The sequence below is a fragment of the Heteronotia binoei genome, chromosome 1 (assembly GCF_032191835.1).
Source record: "Heteronotia binoei isolate CCM8104 ecotype False Entrance Well chromosome 1, APGP_CSIRO_Hbin_v1, whole genome shotgun sequence".
Taxonomy (NCBI): domain Eukaryota; kingdom Metazoa; phylum Chordata; class Lepidosauria; order Squamata; family Gekkonidae; genus Heteronotia; species Heteronotia binoei.
The window spans coordinates 214,666,518-214,681,126 of NC_083223.1; positions in this window are offsets into that span (position 1 = coordinate 214,666,518).

Genomic DNA, 14,609 nt, shown 5'->3' on the forward strand with positions numbered 1-14,609 from the left:
TTGGCCCCAATGTGCATTACTTTGCACTTGGCCACAGTAAACCTCATCTGACATCCACTCACCCAGCCTCAACAGATCCTTTTGGAGTGCTTCACAATCCTCTCTGGTTCTCACCATCCTGAACAATTTAGTGTCATCTGCAAACTTAGCCACTTCACTGCTTACTCCCAACTCCAAATCATTTATGAACAAGTTAAAGAGCATGGGACCCAGTACTGAGCCCTGTGGCACCCCACTGTCCTCCACTGCGAAGACTGCCCATTTATACTCACTCTCTGTTTCCTTTTTGGATCTTGGCTGCAATGAAGCCTACCACTTGTCCTCTGAACCCGTGCCCATCTTGGCTTGTCAAAGTAGGTGGTGCCAATGTCTAGAGCCCTCTGGTTGACATTGTTAATCTGTCTCTGTCATCAAGGATGGTCCCAGTTAGGTTCAAAGACAGAGTGGTACGTCCTCTTTTAAAGAAGTCATCTTTGGACTCTATGGTCCTGGCCAATTACCGCTCAGTCTCAAATCTTCTGTTTCTGGGTAAGGCAATTAAGAAAGCGGTGGCGGAGCAGTTTCAAGCATTCCTGGAGGATACTTCTATCCTTGACCCTTTTCAGTCCTCCTTTTGCTCTAGTCATGGGACAGAAATTGCTTTTGTTTCCTTCACAGATGACCTCAGAAGCCATCTGGATCAAGGCAGTCAGTGCTGCTGCTATTATTAGATCTTTCAGCAGCGTTTGACATGGTCGATTATGATCTAATGAATCAGCGTTTTGCCAACACTGGAGTTCAGCGGGTTGCTTAAAGTGGTTTTCCTCCTTTCTTCGTAGTTGGGGCAATGGGTGGATCTTGGTGAGCAGATCTCCATGCGTCACCCACTTAAATCTGGTGTACCACAGGGAGCTATTCTTTCACCGATGATGTTCAACATCTATATGTGCCCACTTGCCCAGATTGCTCGAGGTTTGGGGCTGAGTTGTCACCAGTATGTGGATGACACCATTTCAGAAGCTGAATATAAGAAGGTAATTGTGTCTCTTCCTTCAGTTCTTCATTTTTGTTTAGTCACACAGTTGAGTCCAACTCTTTGCGACCCCTTAGACCAAGTCACGCCAGACCCTCTTGTCTTCCACTGTCCTCCGAAGTCCGCTCAAATTCATGTTTGTTACATCAGTAATGCTGTCCAGCCATCTCATCTTTTGTCATCCCCTTCTTCTTTTGCCTTCTGTCCTTCCCAGTATCAGGGTCTTCTCCAGTGAGTGCTCCCTTCTCATTTGGTGACCCCAGGCCTGGCACTAGGGGTTCTAGCACCCCAGGCTGCCCCATGCCCCCCCCCAAAGGGCTCTTGACATCATCAGCGGTGTGTAGCCCTGTGCCCAGCCCTCTCCCACTTCAAAGGGAGCTGGAAAGACCTCTTCCCAGCTCCCTCTGAAGCGGCAGAGGGCCAGGCAGGGGCAGGCCCTGCCATGCCCAGATAGCAGTGGGCATGCTCAGAGTTGCCACAGCCCCTGACTTTGCTGAGGCTCGGGCAGCCTTGGCAAGATTGGAAATGTTACGCAGCTCAGAGCTGCCATGCCCCCCCAACTTCGCAGAGGCTTGGGCAGCAGGAGTTTAGAGCTGGGCTGTCATCCCCCCCCCCAACTTCACTGAGGCTCGGGCAGCCTCAGCATGGTCAGGAACGAAGCAGGTGCGGTGCGTGAGGCGAGGGGGTGCCTCCTGGCGCCCATAGGCCAGGTGGAGCCCCAGGTTGCCACCTACTTGGCCGACTAACACGCGCCAGCCCTGGGTGGCCCAAGTATTTGAGCTTCAGCTTCAGTGGAAGCAGTGGACAGTGGAAGACAGGAGGGTCTGGCATGACTTGGTCTAAGGGGTCGCAGAGAGTTGGACTCAACTGTGTGACTGAACAAAATGAAGAAATATTGATAGAATGGCAAACACAGATAAACAAATTTATATCTATTTTCTATTTTCTTCCTATTTGTTTGTCTATGGCTTTCCCACCCAGTGGTTTTAATATATATGTTTTGATGCTGGCCTTCCAGGGAACAACCAGGGTTGATTTCACTTAGGACTGACTGGTTTGATCTTCTTGCAGTCAAAGGGACTCTCAAGAGTCTTCTCCAGCATGATAGCTCAAAAGCATCTATTCTTCTGTGCTCAACCTTCCTTATGATCCAACTCTCACAGCCATACATTACTACTGGGAGAGCCAGTTTGGGGTAGTGGTTAAGTGTGCGAACTCTTATCTGGGAGAACCGGTTTTGATTCCCCACTCCTCCACTTGCACCTGCTAGCATGGCCTTGGGTCAGCCATAGCTCTGGCAGAGGTTGTCCTTGAAAGGGCAGCTGCTGTGAGAGCCCTCTCCAGCCCCACCCACCTCACAGGGTGTCTGTTGTAGGAGAGGAAGGTAAAGGAGATTGTGAGCCGCTCTGAGACTCTTCAGAGTGGAGGGCGGGATATAAATCCAATATCTTCTTCTTCTACTGGGAATACCATCTCTTTTACTATACGGACTTTTGTTGGCAGGATATTGTCTCTGCTTTTTATTATACTGCCTAGGTTTGCCATTGCTGTCCTCCCAAGGAGCAAATGTCTTTTAATTTCATGACTACAGTCACCATCTACAGTGATCTTGGATCCCAGGAATGTGAAGTCTGTCACTACTTCCATGTCTCCCCCTTCTATTTGACAAGGAGTGATGGGGGCGGATGCCATGATCTTAGTTTTTTGATGTTGAATTTCAAGCCTACTTTTGCACCCTCCTCTTTTACCCTCAAGGAGAGGTTCTTTAGGTCCTCTTCACTTTCTGCCATTAGAGAGGTGTCATCTGCATATCTGAGGTTGTTGATGTTTTTCCCAGCAATTTTAATTCCGGTTTGTGCTTCATCCAGGCCACCATTCTGCATGATGTACTCTGCATATAAATTCAATAAGTCGAGTGACAATATGCATCCCTGTTGGACTCCGTTTTCCCCTGTGCAAGCACCAGTCGTTTCTGACTCTAGGATTACGTAACATCACAATGTTTTTACAGCAGACTTTTTACAGGGTGGTTTGCCATTGCCTTCCCCAGTCATTTTACCAGCCTTGGAAGGATGGAAGGCTGAGTCAACCTTGAACCAGCTACCTGAAACCAGCTTCCACTGGGATTGAACTTAGGTTGTGAGCAGAGAACTTGGACTGCAGTATTGCAGCTTTACTATTCTGCACCACGGGGCTCCTCATTACACACATGCATACACACACACACACATTTATATATAAGAAATAACTTTTATTTCACTACCAACAGAGTTCACTCAAAATACCTCAAGCCTGAGAAAACCACATGTTTTTTCCCCTATTATTTCTCTATTTTTCCTGCCATGAGTCCCACAATATGTATCCAGTATGAGGTGTTCCAGCTGTGCTGTGTACCCTGAGTTTAAGTTCTCTTGCTGAAGTAGGATTGCCAGGCCTGGCCTGACAGCCAGTGAACCAGAGAGGAGGGGACATGGAGGCCAGTTGTCAGCGATTACATAATGTCACTTCTAGGAAACCCCCAGAAATTATGTCCTGACTCTCTAGGAATTAGTAGAGTTTCCAGTCTTTCCTTTACTTGGGGCTTTTTGCCTGAGAACCTGGGGCTTTCTTCCTTGCAAAGACCTTCTGCATGTGCTCTACCAGCAAACCAGAGTCCAAGGTTTAATCATTAGATGATAGCTCACAAAATTAATCCCTGCTCTCTCAATTTTCTGCCACGCTCTATTGTGACCAAGAAGGGAATATCTGAACAGATAGGCCCTACTTTGACTCATAAAGTTCCTGCTGAATAACGGGGGGATAACTGAAATGGAAAAAAAAAAATCTGAGCCCAGGCTGAGAGCAGAAAGATCCCACTGCTCATCCAGACACAAGTGCAACAAAACAGCAGCAGATTGAGCAAGAGCCTTTGCAATAAAGAGACTCTCCATCCATGCACATCTCCTACACACTGCAAAGCCATTGCTTAATATATATCCGTGGGAACAATTGAATGGTTATATATAATTCCATGATTATCATTGTTTCCCATTTTTAAAGAAAAAGCACCCAAGGGAGGGGGGAGAAGGAAGAAGAGGAGATACTATTTAACCCTCTCCTTGACAGCCATTGACAGTCAAAGTCACCATCCCAGCATCTTTTCCCTGTGAGAGAAGCAGCACAGGAATTCATATCAGAAAGCAACTGCAAGGAGGGCTTTTGAGAAGACAAAAGATGGATAGAAAGAAGGGCTGTGCACCCCCATAGTCCTCCAAACTCAACTATAGTCTCCCACAGGTACTTCTCCATGGAGAAGGGAGAATTATGGAAATGCATGTAATATGCAGCCTGGCACCTATATTTATATATAATTTTTGGTACACAGTGTGAATAATTGTGCCTATCTGAAAAGCATCTAATTAGTTTCAGCTTCAGAGATTTACAATGCAGTCCTAGCACAGTTATATCTCTCAAAATCTGCTGAAGTTAATTGGCTGAGACGGCTTTAAATCTGTTTAGAATTGCACTGTCTTTCACTAAGAAGTCCAAGAAATAGAAGAAGGTGAAAAGACATAAATGCAAGTATCGCCTTTGGGGTGACCTTTGTAATATGCTCCCTCCCTCCCTTCTTCCTTCAGTTCTGCTGGACATCAGCCAAGAACTACAGACGTTCTTTGGCAGTGAGTGGGTAAAGGGGGGAAAACATTACAAAAAAAATCCACCTTTTCCTTTCTTGAGGAACTCCTTGGGGATCCTGTGAAAACTGTCTGGCCTGTCCGATACAGTTTAAGAGCCACCACGCAGATTCAGCTGTCAGCTATTATAGCACGAAGCATCCAGAATCAACATCTCTCTCTCTCTCTCTCTCTCTCTCTCTCACACACACACACACACACACACATGTTATGTTCAATGAGATCCATCACTGAATTCTGCCAAAATAAAGTTTCCTCTGCTTCAAAAATTTTTTCTCTCCAACCAATCTCTCCTCCTAATGCCAGCATGTTTGAAGTGGTGAGACGTGTCAAGTCAGGCTGTCAAGTCTGGTAGGTCCAATATTTATTTACCATTCATTATAATATATGCAGCACCATCAATGTGCATAATCAGTAATATAGGCCAAAAAAAAAAGGACTGGCCTGCCCCCAAATAGTTCATTCTGTCCACAGAATAACTTTGTATAAGATTACATACCCATTCGATGCACGTCCAGTTCTTGCTATATACACTAAAGAGGAGCTAAACCAAAAATATCCCCACTGCAGTTTGGGAAACAAATGGCATGGACCCAACCCACCATGCACAAATTCCAGGAAGCGCTGGAGAAGCCTGGAATGGATTTTGCAGTCCACCCTGGTGATGTGCACAGATCTCTGCCTAGCCTATTTGTCCATGATCAGTTAGAAGCATGTGAGGTTGGAGCATGAGACAGAACATCTTCGAGCAGATCACAGACATAATTATGAGGGCTTCTCAATGTTTCAAGCCTCCAGTATGACTAGGAGGTGATTTTTGACTGGCCACTGGCCATCCAGTATATAATCAAGGTCAGGGCCAGATTTAGGGGGGCAGAGAGGGCACCTGCCCTGGGCACCACTGGGGGGGCATCAAATAGGGTGCCCTGGAGGAAGGGTGGGGGAGCAATAAAGGCTCTGCCAATCCACTGGCCTTTCCTGCACCCCTTTTCTCCTTTCCCAGGTCTGTGCACAGACTTAGGAAGGAGAAAAGTGACGGGGCACCATGTTCGCTCCATCTCAGAGTTATGTTTAAGGTGCTCAGAGTCTGAGCAAACACTGCCCTGCCACTCCCCGCCCCTTTGTCCTTTCTGGGTCTGTGCACAGACCCGGGAAACAGAAAAGGGCCAGGGGGGAAGAGCTGCATGGTGGCATTTGCTCCATCCTGGAGCTTACAGTAGGCCCTGTACTAAGAGCCCTGTAAACTCTTGGAGGATTGGCTGCATCAGAGGTGTGTGGCCTAATATGCAAAGGAGTTCCTGCTACAAAAAAAGCCCTGCCCATAAGAATCCATGCCACTGCATTCTGGACCAGTTGGAGTTTCCAGGTCAGCTTCAAGGGTAGCCCTGTGTAGAGTGAGTTTCAATTTCAAATCTCTTCTTTAATGTTTTCTGAAATAAAATTTGCCATTTGTGTGTATTAATACGACAACATTGCCATACATATGGTCAAAGTGAATACTGTTGGAAGTGGTATCAGCAAAGGAAGAATTGTGGGAAGATGGCTGCTGGCCTGTAATGTCTCTAGGCTGAGTGTCTGTTTCCTGATGCAAGTGCTTAAAGCTTGGGTATGCTGAGGGGCACATGCCAAAGGGCTCTTGGCCCTTAGCCCGTAATGCACAGCCTGCATCCTGATGGCCCAACCCAGCAGATTCAAGTTCAGTCTAGGATGCTTTGTTGACTTTTTGTGTGTGCCTTGACCCTGTGCCTTGTTTAACTCTATTTAAAATGTATTAGAATTTTTAGAGGCTGCTTTGGGTCCCTGTTGGAAAGAAAAAGAAAATTAAAATATGCATATTTATTTGTTTGTTTTGTATCCTGCCCTCCCCTCTTCAGGCTCAAGGCAGGTTCCATCATAGAATCCACAATATTAAAAACAAATCAAGTTAAAATACATATCAAATCAGAGAATTAATATTAACACTAAACAAGTGCCTCAACAGGCAGACAGACAATTGGGTCCCAAGTGGTTACTCAAATCTCAGGTCACTGGAGGGAAGGCCTGATAGAAGTGGGCACCTGCTGCCTCAACTAAGGGCCTGGCACAAAATAAATAAATAAATCATAGAGTTTTGGAATGTCACAATTATTAAGCCTATGTATGATTCCCCCCCCTCCAATCCTGTAAAAAATGTCAAATGGGTTTGAAACGTTTAATAGTGGATTGGGTTTTCTAGGTCCCTTAACAATAACCATGAAGGCTAAAAATGTCATGTTTTAACAGTTTGTCCATGCCCCACTATTAGCATGCATAGCATTGTCTGGCACAAGATTACAGTTCTCACTCCAGTCTAACAACAACAAGCAGTGTTGTTATACTAGGGTTTGTTACTGCACATACAGTGAACACAAGGACAAGTGCTTGCACAAGAGCAACTGTTTTATAAATGTGCACTGTCTTTGTGGACAGTATAGCAGCAGTAAGTGGGTGGAGTGAGGCTGGGAATTATTTATTTATGTACTATTATTTATAGTCTGACTTTCTCACTGAGCCTCAAGGCAGGTTACACAATGTAAGTCAATAAAACAAAACATCTAATAAGCAATGTAATAGCAGTCTGATTACAGAAAGCTGAAACAAGGCAAAAGTATTGAACATTATATGTTAAACAATGCAAAAAATGGTATTACATGAGTAGAAACAATACAATGAGAGCAAAATAATACATACAGCAAGCAAGTAATGCATATTATACACACAATAGTCCACAGTCCCTTTCTCTGTATAAAAACATATACATCTGTTATAATATAGCCCTATTGCTTTTTATATAAACCCTGAACAATTCTGTTTTACAAAGTATGTGGAATGCCAGAATCATGGGAACATTCCTAACCTCCTCAGGCAAGGCATTCCATAAGGTGAGGAATGCAGATGTATGAACAGTTACGGATCCTGCTCATTTGCTGAGTGGCTTCTGAAAAGACCCTGCTCAGAGGAATGAAGGCATTGTGGCAGAGGAGGACAGGCAGTCCTGCAGATACTGGAGTCCAAGACCATGAAGACTTTGTAGGTAGTAGCGTGTATCTTGAACTGGAAATGGTAACTGATGGGTAGCCAATGCTGAATATGTGTTATATGCATGCTCCACACAGTTCCTAATAAGAAGAAGTGACATTCTGTACCACTTGGAGTCTCTGAGTCGCATTTTAGGCAGGACTCAGATTCAGCAGGAGCTCACAGGAGCGCAGCTCCTGAACCTTTCTAAGGGTTCCCCCTCCTCCTCCCTACCTTCCTACTTTGTCCATTGAATAGCAGATGCAGCTGCATACCAATCCTGGATGAGCTCCACCACCTATTTTTCTACAAAACGACCCCTGATTTTAGAGAATACCAATGTAGGCTGCTTTACAGCAGTCTAGTCTCAGTGTTACTGTGGCATGGATCCAGATGGCCATCACATTGGCCAAGTCAAGGTAAGAGGCCATTGTCTGAGCTAAACAAAGTTGAAAGAAAATGGTCTTTGCATCTCCATTTAACTTGTTTCTCCAGCAGCAATGCTTTGTCCAGTATAACCCTTAGGCTAGGAATCTCCAACCTTTTTGCATCTACAGGCATGATAAATGCAGCATGGTAAGTGCAGATACTAAATGGCTACCACAAAATGGCCATCTCAAGAAGTGGAGCCAGACACAAAATAGTTGCTGCAGCCTACCTTCAGTCACACAGTAAAGATCCTTATGCTGTGACGGCAGCTGCTGAACAAGTCTTTTAAAAAAATCTGTACAGCCAATCAAATCTCCAGTGGCCAATTAGAAACCTTGCTAGGCAAAAGCACTGTTTGGTCCCTCCCACTTTCTAAAAAACCCTTGGCAGGCAACAGGAAAGGGGCTGGTAGGCACTACATTGGGGACCCCTGCCCTAAGCTCTTAACTAAGTTATCAAGGATCAGCTGAACCCTACTGAAATAGTCATTCTTATTTGAGTAGCCCTTCACTGATCCGGGCATAAATCTTAAGCAGTGCAACCAGAGTTGCTCTAGAGAAAGATGAAGTATCTTCTCCCTCTCATTGCAGCTTTCTGTGCCTCCTGAACTTTTGCTCCTGCAAAAATCTCCTTCCTTCCCTCCAAAGACAGAAAAGTAGTTTGAATGCAGAAGTTGCTGCTCTGCTGGTAGAACAGCACCTTAGGATCCAAGCCACAGTCTAAAACAGGAGTGTCAAACGTGCAGCCGGAGGGTTGGATCAGGCCCCCAGAGGGCTCCTATCAGGCCTGTAAGAAACTCACTGTCATCTGCTTTCTTCTCACTGACCATGAGATTTCTATAATGAATGTCAATAAATCAAAAGTAGGTTTGCAACTTACAGATACATACCTGAACAACACTCAAGTTTGCTACAGCTCAGGCACTGTCTCCTGGTTTTGATGCGATAATTCAGAGCAAGAGATGTCAGTTATCAGAAACTGTTAAACAAAACATTGCAAGAGTTCTAATCATTTCAGCATATTTTATTTTAATTTTTTTTACAAAAATCTTTGTGTTTGTCCTTCATAAACTTTATATCTCTGCTATCGGGCATTGTATTTTGACACACATGGCCTGGCCCAGCAAGGTCTCATTTATGTCAGATCTGGCCCTCATAACAAATGAACTTGACACCCCTGGTCTAAAACTTTTTTTAAAAAAAAGTTTTAAAAAAGTTTTTAAAAAAAGTTTTAATAGGGAGGGGACAAAAACTGAAACTCCCGCTGTCTCTTTGGATGGCCACTTTGGTCTCATTTGCTCTTCTACTGCACTTAAGAAACATTATGGAACAGAGCTTCAGTTGGACTGATTCACACCTTACATGTTTGTTATAGTGTATACACTAAAATCTGCAGGTCCAAATGCTTGTTATCAAACACTTGATTATTGCACTCATGTTTGGTGTTAGCTATGAAAATATAAATAAATTATAAACTTTAAAAAATGTCATGAGTAAAGGACCTGTTCCCAGGCTAGGGCTGCCAACTCCAGCTTGCAATATTCCTAGAGATTTGGAGGTGGAGCCTGAGGTGGAACTTCAGAGGAGCATAATTTATTCTATAATTTATTTATTCTATAATTTATATCCCACCCTTCCCACAGTGTGGCTCAGGGCGGCTCACAACAACGGCAAAACAATAAAACAAGGTACAAAGTTAATACATTTAAAAGTCAAAACATTTAAAAAAACCTAAAAACATTAAAATGCCATAGTGCCACCCCGACCTCCTAATGTAGCCATATTCTCCAGTGGAACTGATCTCTGTAGTCTAGAGATCAGTTGTAATTCCAGGAAATTTTGAGGCTCCACCTGGAGTATTCACAGGGTGGATTACAAATTTACTAAATAAATAATGCCATGACCAAATAATTTTGATGGTAGATCAATGGAAGGACACTCCCATTCCATCTAACAAAACCTGTCAGCCTGCAATTCCATTTTCTGAACACTTCAGAAAATGGACATCATCCTATGTCCATTCTTACATCCTGAAAACAAAATACAATTCACATTCCACCAATCTCTAAAACAATTAGTCATTTAAAAATTTATAATCCCAACACAATCTGTCAACTATCTTACAAACACCAAGGTGGGGAGAATAACAATTCCAAAAGAGTATCCCCTCATGAATGAAACTAGTCAAATTAACAACACCTGAATGAAATCTTAAAGGAATATATGCAAAATTAGGATTGCAAGCAGAACATGACAATAAATTGAAAATGTCACTTATAAAAACCAAGAATAATCAATACTCATATTCAACCTACTACCCAGCATATTGAGATTGAGAACTAATTCTATAGTTCAAGCACTTTAATCCATTGAGAGTTTAGGATAAGAATTGGTTGACCATTGGATTTAGCTTTTGAATGTATTGTAATTTTGGGAACAGTGAAATACTGTATATGATTAAAAAAAAGAAATACTGTATATGATAAGAGATTTATGAATTTTGCACAAATTAATTGAATTATACATTTTTATTATATGTCCGTAGTTATTTGTTCATGGTATTATACTTTTTTCCTTCCTATGAATCTCTCCTGTTGTCCCACCTGGAGGATGGAAATCCTAGGAGGACAGACTATGTGGAGGGAAGAGAGTTCAACAGAAATATTCCATAGAGCCTCCCATCTGAAAAATGCCATTTCCTTCAGGGGTATGGATCTCTGTAGTCTGGAGACAGATTCAGGTAGGTAGCCTTGTTGGTCTGAAGCAATAGGACAAAGTTTGAGTCCAGATGCACCTTTAAGACTAAGAAAGTTTAATTTCTGGGTATAAACTTGTGATGGTATCTGGAGAAGTGTGCAAGCGCACAAAAGCTCATACCCAGAATTAAACTTCCTTGGTCATAAAGGTGCCACTGGACTCAAACTTTGTTCTGTAGTCTAGAGGTTACTTGTAATTCAGGAAGAATTTCAGACGCCACCAGGCGGATGGCACACCTACATGACACATGTAAAATTCCTTGGCAAAGTATTTTGCCCTTGCCTGCTTCCACTAGTAACATCAGCAGGTGCCCTTGGGAACTGTAAATAAAAGTTCTAGGATGCCCACTTCCCTTGTGTCTCAATACCACTTTATTTCACATATACCAGATCTGATGGACTTGAAGTCTGGCTTTTGGCCCAAACTACATACACAGCAGCTTCAGCTTGTTGCTTGAGTGAAATATATCACTAGACTATGTGAGTCATTTGAAAAATGATATAAAGCTATTTACTAATAAATCTCTCATGGTTGAGAGAACAGTCCTATGTATGGCCTGGTTTTAGATTTATTACTCCAAGGAGCTGTTGATACTTATCTTGTCCCTTTACTTGTCTTCTTCACATTTTTAAAAAATATTTCAGTTTATGATTTTAACAGAAGAGTACCTGAGGCTTTTCAAAGTATAACATTGAAGAGTGTATTTCTGAGAACTTCTGCCTATCATGCCCATCTGGTTCTCCCACTGTTCTACGAAAATGAATACTATCATAGGCTTTTCACTAGCGGTATATGTGTACCTTATTCTCTTGCGGGAATGACACAAACAAACACTTCTGGGCTTAACAAAGGCATTATTTACAAAACAAAACCATCTGGAAGTTACAGGGGGAAACTGGATTGTGCAAAGAAATACACAAAACAGCCCTTTCCCTCTTTGTCTTGGGGCCCAGCTCACCTGAGTTCTTGAAAGTCTATTGAGGCATAGCTCCATGGTGGAACATCTGCTTGGCTTGCCATACATCTCCAGTTGAAAGGATCAGGTGGTAGGAGATGCCATGCATCTCCAGTTGAAAGGATCAGGTGGTAGGTGATGGGAAAGACCTCTTCCCAAGACCCTGGAGAGCTGCTGACCATCAAAGCAGAAAATACTTACTGGCACTGATAGGCCAATGGTCTGGTTCAGTATGAGGCAGTTTTATATATGCATTCAGCTACTGACTAGTCCTGTGCATACTGTGTCCATAACTGGGCTTTCAACCTCCATCATGTCATGACCCTTCTAGGACTGTGGAGGACTGCCTCTCTACCTGTTCTCCACTCCCTTATCATAGAGTGGCTGTTATTCTCTAGCCCTGGGAGGATCTCACATGACCACATGAAGCTGCCATACTAAGTCAGGCCATTGAGCTATCTATTAAGGCCACTATTGTCTAGTCAGAATGGCAGCAGTTTTCCAGGATATCATATCACCTACTGCCTGAGTGTTTTAACTGGAGAGGCCAGGGACTCAATCTGGGACCTTCAGCATGCAAAACAAATGCTCTGCCATGAACCATGCTTCCCCCAGATCAAACCAGTGTCTCCATTTACCACACAACCACAAGCATTTGGTGAGATTTAAGTTTCACCATGATGAACATTTTTATACAAACAGCTATAAAATTCCACCTTTATGATTTACCTGCTACTCTCCCTTGGCAGTTCTTATAGATTCATCTGTATATTGTGGAACAAAGATGCCACCACAAGAAATGTGCTATTAGAAATTAATACATATCAATCCTGTTTAATCACTAATACCAGTTATATTTTAGCCCATGGATTTCAAGCCACTGTAGTGGATACAAAGATTACTTCTTTGCACAAAGCATATTCTACAAAACACATAGCACTGCTTATACACATTTATAGTACAATCCTATAGTACATTTTACTTCAGTTGACTTAGAAGAGTATCACTGTTCAACAGCCAGTATGTGCTATACAGTGTGAAGGAAGCATTTTGTCTTGGTTCCCAGTTCCCTCGGGTATATAAATATTTTACATAAAATAAATAAATAAAATGTACAAGATAGCAGCAGCCAAGAGCTGCAACGCAGTTTCCTGCAGCTGTCACGGCAAGAACAGACTCATTCTGTAGTCAGCTGGTCAACTCTTATCTGCAAAGCATACAGATAGGCACTTTCTCATGCAGTATATTTTCAGCTCACACAGTACACACTTCAGGCATCTCTGCCATCTTAACTGTGTCAGCACAAATGACTTCCTACCCAGCTTCTGCTCCACCATCTGTAAAAAGGTCAATTTCTTTGCCCATCCAAATGTGACAGGCAAGCTAATTTTGGCACCAAGTCAGAGCAGACACAGACTGCTTTTTGATTTCTCAAATGTTTACATTGTTGTGCCATGGTACAGGCTGGACCTGCACAATTCTGAAAATGGCTATAGAGGAAATTACTCTGAATACAAAATGTATTATTATTCGGGTGGCTAGGGAAAGTACATAAGAGGTCCCTTACTGCTCAAACAATTCCATTGACTGACATGATGCGCACACACACCAGCAATTAGAATGTAAGATTTCTGGGCTACCATCATTGTCACAGTACAGGCTCTAACATGACACATATGCCACTTCTGAATAGATTTTGTCCCTGCTGGCTTCTTCAGCAAAACTCAGAGTGTGTATCTAGGAACTATTTATTTATTCATTTAAAATGTTTATTAGCCACCTTTCTACCTTGTCAGATTTAAGAATCATATGACAATTATAAAATACACATCAAAGACCACAATATAAAATCTCAATTAGGACTGCCAATAAATAAAAACTAAATTTGTCAAAGGCATTCCTAAATAAAAATTTCTTCAGCTGCCTCCTGAAGATCAAAATGGGAAGTGGGAGATCCACCTGAAATAGTATGGCCTATGCACAAATCAGCAAATGGCTTTAGAGGAAATTTGGTTGGTGGTTCAGCAAATTCCACATATTACCTAAAACTTGGGTTGCTAGATATTTTTTTTAAAAAAATAGACACACCAAGGTTCAGCACCTCCACCTCCCACAGCACATAGCATAAAGCATACTGTTTGCACTGGGAGGAGCACCCAGCCCAAGCACAAAGCAGTTGCAGCAGCTGTTGTTTTGCACTCCAGCTCAGCACCAACTTCTACCATGGCAGACAATGGGAGGCACACTGTTAGCACTGGAAGGAGCACTCAATCCAAATACAAAGCTCAGTGGCTAGGGCTGCTTCAGCATGCCTCCTCCAAGCCTAAACAATATGCTTCATTGTTTTGGCTTGGTAAAATTGCCAGATGACCTGTAGGGTTGCCAGGTTGTAGGTAGCTCCCCTAGTGGAGGTGGGGGTCTCCACTGCCAGGCCTCATCCCTCCCACACTGCCAATCAGTTGGTTGGGAGGGGGACTTAACCAAGAGAGAGAGGAAGGCCCAGGTGATGTGGAAACAATGCTTCTGGAGTGCACAGGAAGTGATCTCATCAAACAGGCAACATCTGGGTGACACTCTGGTATTTGGGCAAAACCTCTATGGTAAAAGTTATTTTTTACCATAGCATTTTTGCTCAAATATAAGAACATTGCTGAGACATTGCGGCTTGATGACATCATTTCCTGTGTGAATAGTGATGTCTCCGCATTGCCTGGGCCTTCCTCGCAACTCTACTAGACACTCCAGTT